This window comes from Stomoxys calcitrans, chromosome 2 (genome assembly GCF_963082655.1).
Source record: "Stomoxys calcitrans chromosome 2, idStoCalc2.1, whole genome shotgun sequence".
NCBI classification, from domain to species: Eukaryota; Metazoa; Arthropoda; class Insecta; order Diptera; family Muscidae; genus Stomoxys; species Stomoxys calcitrans.
The window spans coordinates 121,710,032-121,716,704 of record NC_081553.1 but is presented as its reverse complement, the minus strand read 5'-3'; the positions used below and the strand labels follow the sequence as shown (position 1 = coordinate 121,716,704).

Below are 6,673 nucleotides of genomic sequence, written 5' to 3'. Positions count from 1 at the left end.
CCAAGAATAATAAAATTAGTGATATCGACACTGGTGACGACAATTTTTTCTCAGCGCCATTAAAAAAGTGGACATGACCTCACTAAGCTTTGCCGTAAAAATCTTCTACAGTCAATTAAACAAATAATGGCAATGACTACAGCAGCAAAACGCCATATCGAACTTATTTACCTACCTACCGCAGAGTGTCAATAAAAGTGTTTATCGTATGGAAGATGCAAACAAAAATCTGGCCATAAAAAAGCTCTAAGTAGTCAAGAGCTCCGAAGTTTATCATACATTTTGTTACAATTCACTCAAATAGACAGCGACAGCACACTTTTTGTCTTACAATTTGTCCGTTGCTCTGATGGACCAGTGAATGACTGTCATAATTTCCAGACTATAATAATGAATTATTATGGCCATAACTAGTTACACACAACGGCATAGATATATTACAACAGGCTATGGTACTTAAAAGATGATTTAATGGTACGACAAACACAAGTGGAAGTTACCAATCACGTTCAGTGCTGGTCAAATGGGAGTGATGGGAGTTTTATGTTTTAGTGCATTGCTGACTGACAATAGTTTTCATTCTGCTGGAAATAATTCAACGAACGGTATATCAGTTGCTGGAACTGATAATTACAGTTATGCTCGTCCATAAAAAACTGCATGACTTTTGGAAGGATGTGTGTGGCAGGGAAATTACAGCTTTTTGTCATTTGTGAATGTATATGAACAGTAAGAAATGATTGCGCGATATTTGGGCAAACATTTAAAGCTATTTTAAACGATTTTGTAGAGAAAATCGTTAGATGGTAACTTATTATATATTCGTTTATTAATTCACTCTTTTCGTTAATATATTATTATCTCCATATTTCAGATTTAGGTATAGATCTACTCCGGTTCTATAAAGAAAATCTTTCAAATTAACCTACTTCAAGGCCGGAATAAGTTTTGTGAATACAGTGCTAGTATATATGTTCGCCCGATTTTTGCTAATGTAGTATATATATCTTTTATTTCGAATTGAAGTATATTAAATATATTACAACAAAATATACCAATAGTTATAAGTTCTGTGTGAACAAAGGGCATCAACTAGCTCTCTCCATCTAGCTCTAACATTGGCCAAAGCCTTGGCGTGATTCCACGATATATTGGTTGATTCCAACTCTCTTTTCGTACAGAGGATCCATGTGTTTCTCCGGCGTCCCCTCTTTCTCTGCTGTCCATGCGGGTTCCAGTCTAGAACATTTCTCGCTATATCATCGCGCGGTCAGCGTAGGATATTACCCAACCAAGTCCATTTTCTCATCCGTATTTCTACATTGACAGGGGAGGTGTTTGTTCTTATTTGCAATTGTTCATTTAAAATACAGTTTGGTCAATAAATTCAAAGTAATTGTCATAGGCAGCGATTGGATTTTGTTGATAGTCGCTTGTATCAAGCTCCAAGTTCTACAGCAATGCAATAAAATAGATTTCACAATCCTGGTGAAGATTCTGAATTTTGTATTATGTGAGATGTCACTGCATCTCCAAACTTTATTGATTTTAAAAAAGGAGATTCTAGTCCTGTTGGTGCGTTCGCGGATGTCTGCTTCCGATTCTCCGTCTTTTGTAATTTTGCTGTCAAGATAGAAAAATTTATCAAATTTTTTTATAGTTATCAATTTGCTCTTAGTTATGTTTATCTTCTGGCCTATTTTGGGTGCATTTTCATTGAAGCTTTCCAATTTTGTTTTTATGTGCTAAGCCAAGTAAATCATTCATACCCCAGCGAATTCTATAGGAAGCCTCAGCATTTGTCAACTCTGAGACGAAATAGAGTAGAATCAAAAATAGCGTCACCGATAAGATGCACCCCTGCTTCACTCCTTTATCGATCCCGAAAGGACGGTTCTATTTTCCATTGAAACGGAACTTCAACATTCCACAATATTTTGGTTGATTCGAACTCTCTTTTCATACAGCGGATCCATGTATTTCTCGGCCGTCCCCTCTTTCTCAGTCATTGGGGGTTCCAGTTTAGAACATTTCTAGCTATATTATCACGCGGTCAGTGTAGGATTTTACCCAACCAAGTTCATTTCCTCTTCCTGATTTCTACATCGACAGAGGAAGCGTTTGTTCTTATTTGCAATTCTTCATTTGAAATTGGCTAGAAAATTTGATTCTCTGTTTTTTGTAATTTTTATTGCCAAGATAGAAAAAGTTATCAATATCTTCAATGACATGGCCGTTAATAGAAAGCGGCTGCGTTTTCATTACATCGTTCCAATTTTGCTTTTAAGTACTTGTACTTGGGATATACTTATTCAACAGCGTACTCCACATAGAGCTTTGCGGAACCGTGTCAAAATCACGCTTGAAGTCGATGAATAAAAGGTGTAAGTGTGTTTTGAGTTCTGCAGACTTTTCAATGATGTTACCAAGAGTTGATTTGGTCGGCACAAGAACGTCCTGGCCGGAAACCCGTCCGTTCTTTCCGCAAAATGCTGTCAAGTGCAGGCGAAATACGATGCAGCAAAAGGCTTGCCATTACCTTATATATTGCGATTGGTAGAGTTATCCCGCTCCAGTTTTTATACTGGGTGAGATCACCCTTCTTTGGAGTCGTGATCATGATTCCCTTATTTCAATCTGAGGGCATAACTTTTGTATTCCAGCCCTCTCTGATGATTGGGGTAATCGATTGAGCAATGGGATGTGCTCCATACTGCAACAGTTTGGCGGGTACGTTGTTAGGACCGGCTGATTTAACATTTTTGAGAGAGACCAGAACGGCCTCAATTTCGTCACAGGTAAGTGGGCCTGAAGATATGTCCTTACGTGGGTTTCTGCGTATTGGGTGATTATCACTGATAGAAAAAAGTCGTTGAAAATATTGTTAACAAACGTGGATGATTTTGTAAACATCTGTTGTTGGTTTATGAACATTTGTGATTGATCTGATAAAATCTGTGTTTTGATTCACTTTTATGAACGCCGTGCTTGATTTTTCTATGGGTGAAGAGGATCGGAGCTTACTTCTACCAAAGGAGTTTGGTGGTCCTTCGGAGTTGAAAAATCCGCGCCATTGTTCTAATTTCTATCGCTCATTTGCTTTATTGATTCGCAAACACCACACATGTTTCCAATATTATCTGCAGCGATGCAGATGCGCAATATTCAGTCCTGGCAGCCGTTTTGTTTCACTGGACATTGCCCGTAGCAGAGCGTTGCGTAGACGTTTCCGGTGTTTTATTTCCTCTATGGTTTCATTGCTTATCCATAGTTTTGGGGATTGTCAATAGCAATAGCAATACCTATGACAGAGGTGGCCGTCTCCGTACATGCTGCTGTTATGTCGGCCCATTTATTGGTGTTATTTCGAAGCTTCTCTGCTTATTCTGCCTTGTATTCGCGCACAGTTTCGGGGTTTTTTAGGTTTAAGAGGTTGAACTTTGTGTTTTTCGTTTGAGTCCTTTTCACGACGGCTGCGCGTAGACATAATGTGGCCACTAAGAGCATATGGTTACTATCGATGTTGGCTCCTCGTCTAAATTTTACATCCATCAGCGAACCCAGAAAGAGTTTGCTGATAAGAACGAGGTTGATTTGATAACGGGTGTTTCCATCTGGTGATTTACATGAATATTTGTGTATATTTTTATGGGGAATTTTGTGTCTGCAATAATGAGACGGTTTCTTGCGAATAAATCAACCACTCATTCCTGGTATCGCAAAGTCCTTGCATTCCCATGATTGATTGTAGATTTAAGTTGTTCTTGCCCACCTTGGCATTGAAATTGCCCATAACAAGTTTAATGACTCCTTTTGGTAGAGTGTCACTGACTCGAGTTAGGAATATAGTTGAGCTTTTGCTTCGTCGTCATCGGGTTCGGTTGGCGCGTGGTATTGTGCCATAGATATTTTGCGGAATTTTGAATTTAATTTTGCCGTCATGATGCGTTCAGATATAACATGGTATAATAGATGAACTGGCTTTGCTTTTGGCGACAATAAAAGACCGACCCAATTTATTCTGCAGCTTTGATTGCCTGAAAAGATGAAGTGGTAGCCACCTTGGAGATCCATAGTTCCGGACTTCGGCCATCATACTTCAGTTAAACCGAGAATGTCTAGTTTGACATTTTGTTCTGGACTTGGTAAGTCTCGATGATTCTGAGAGAATTCTAAGGTTCCATGTTCTAATCATAAACCGAGTTTTGAAGCCATAGCTCATCATCGGGGGGTTGTAAATGAAAAATTTCCCATGAATATTCCATTAAGGAACAGGGGAAAACTTTTCACATATCAATGAGTGCTGTCCGATTCAAGTTTTAAGCTCAATGATAAGGGACATCCATTTTATAGCCGAGTCCGAACGGCGTGCCGCATTGCGACACCTCTTTGTGGAGAAGTTTTTACATGGCTGCCATACCAAATGGTACAGTACCTCCCAATTATCGTTAGAATTAGGAGGGGATAACCACCGCTGAAAATTTTCATGATGTTCTCGCCAGGTTTCAAACCCAGGCGTTTAGCGTCATAGGCGGATATGCTAACTTCTGCGCTACGGTGGCCTACCGAGGGGTTGTAAGTTTCATAATTTCTTGTTGATGTTTATTTAAAATCGTGTTTGTATTTAGATGGAAGACGGATTGGGCCATCGCATCGAAAATCTAGTACTGGGGCCGGTAATGGTAACTTTTATGAAGATCTGCAAACGACACCGTTGGCCATACCTTTGGCACATTCGCTGCCGACCTGCCACGGACCCATCGTGTTCATGTTCGCATTCGTGCATACGGGACTCCCCCTGCTTGTGCTAACTTGTTGGTTCGCCCCGCATATTTTATTTTTGCGGTTACCATCGTATTTGATTAGTTTTCCCCTATCCACCACCTGGGGAGGCGTCCGATGGGAGTAGTAGCATGGAAACTACGCACGGAACTAATATAATAACATCGTGTTATTGTTAGGATTTTATTATATCCTATAACTATTTATATCATTGTTGCTTTTTATACCTCCTTGAAATACTGATATATATTTTAAGTCGATCTAGCAATGTCCGTCCGTCTGTCAGTCTGTGGAAAGGGCGCTAACTTTTGAAGCAGTAAAGCTAGGTGCCTATTAGTGTAGGCTGGTTGGGGTTGTAAATGGGCCAAATTGATCCATGTTTTGATATATTGTAGATGTCATATAAACCGATCTTGGATCTTGAGACTCAAGTAGTCTCTAGACGGCGCAATTCTTATCTGATTTTGCTGAAATTCTGTATGAGGTGTTTTGTTATGACTTTCAACAACTGTGCTGGTTCAAATCGGTTTATAACCTTATATAGCTGCCATATAAAGCGATTTTTGGGTTTTGACTTCTTGAGCCTCTAGACGGCGCAATTCTTATCCACACTTTTGTGTGGGGTGTTTTCTTATGACTTTAATTGTGCTAGGTATGGTCAAAATCGGTTTATAACCTGATATAGCTCCCATATAATCTTCATCTCTTGATTTGATTTCTTGAGCCCATATAGGACGCAATTCTTATCATTATCCTCTGTTTGCCTATAAAGAGATGCCGGGCAAATAACTTGTTTTACCTATAATGAGATGCATTGCAAAGAATTTGATAAATGCGATACATGGTGGATGGTACACAGAAAAAATAACTCTTAAAAAAACCAACTACCAAATTTTTATGTGAAAATTTAAATTCTCAACGAATTTAAACATCGAATCGAATACACTATTTGTTGAAGTACGTAAGTAAGACTCTACAAGAGTCTTGACAAACAAAATTATTGAAATTATTTGGAATTTCAACAAATTCTTTAGTTGAGGTAGTTGTTAAAATAGGCGTACTACCATGTAGAGTACAAAACTCCCATGCCATTCATCACTTGCAAGCCCAGGTTCGAGTCCCTCGGTCGGCCAAAAACAAATTTTTTTTTCATTAAACTTATTTAAGAAAATTCGGCATAAAAAATATGAATTTCGTATTGTGGTTTTTACCTTTTTTTAGCTTAATTAATTGAACTACTTATTACTGTGTAGCTGTACTAATTGATTTATTTCATCATAAATAAGATGATGTCGGTAGGCTAGAGGATGTGTGCAAGACTACCAAACATGAGATCATGAGTTCAATACTCTGCGGCACCAAAAATATTAAAAGTTGTTTTTAAGTGCAATAGTAGAGAGTAACAGAGGAAAACCAGAGAGCAGCAGTAAAACGAACGAGACAAAGCAGCGCGAGCCGAACAAAGAAAACAAAAACAACACCACTCGAAGCAAAGCACATGCGTTGGCTGGTTAGATGGGTTTTTGCCTTGCTTATGGATATATTATTGTTGTTGTTATATGTTGGCTTGCAAAGAGTGCCTTTCAATAACAAATTTGTACCTTGGGTCGTTGAGATTCAAAATAAATTGTTGCATTAAAATTTACAACGTTCGTAGTTGTTTTTGCGACCAAAGTTGTTGTTCTTCAAAATTATTTTTATCTGTGTATATAAGATTCGGCTTGGCCGAACTTAGTACGTTCTCACTTGTTTTGTATTGTATCTTTGATTTCAGTAAAACACAGCCTTCTTTATATTCGTTAATTGAAAATTATCTAAATTTTCTGGTAGCTTTCCATACACCCTTATTATATTAATTAAAGGCTAATATCACATCAGTAAGAAATAATTA

General features: G+C 38.3%; 1 long non-coding RNA gene across 1 annotated transcript; it reads left to right on the top strand.

Moving 5' to 3' along the window:
* Positions 1–315: 315 nt before the first annotated feature.
* On the top strand, positions 316–1,039 carry LOC131995339 (uncharacterized). Its single transcript, XR_009397391.1, has 2 exons — positions 316–806; positions 875–1,039. It is a non-coding gene; the product is annotated as an uncharacterized LOC131995339 (long non-coding RNA).
* Positions 1,040–6,673: the final 5,634 nt, after the last annotated feature.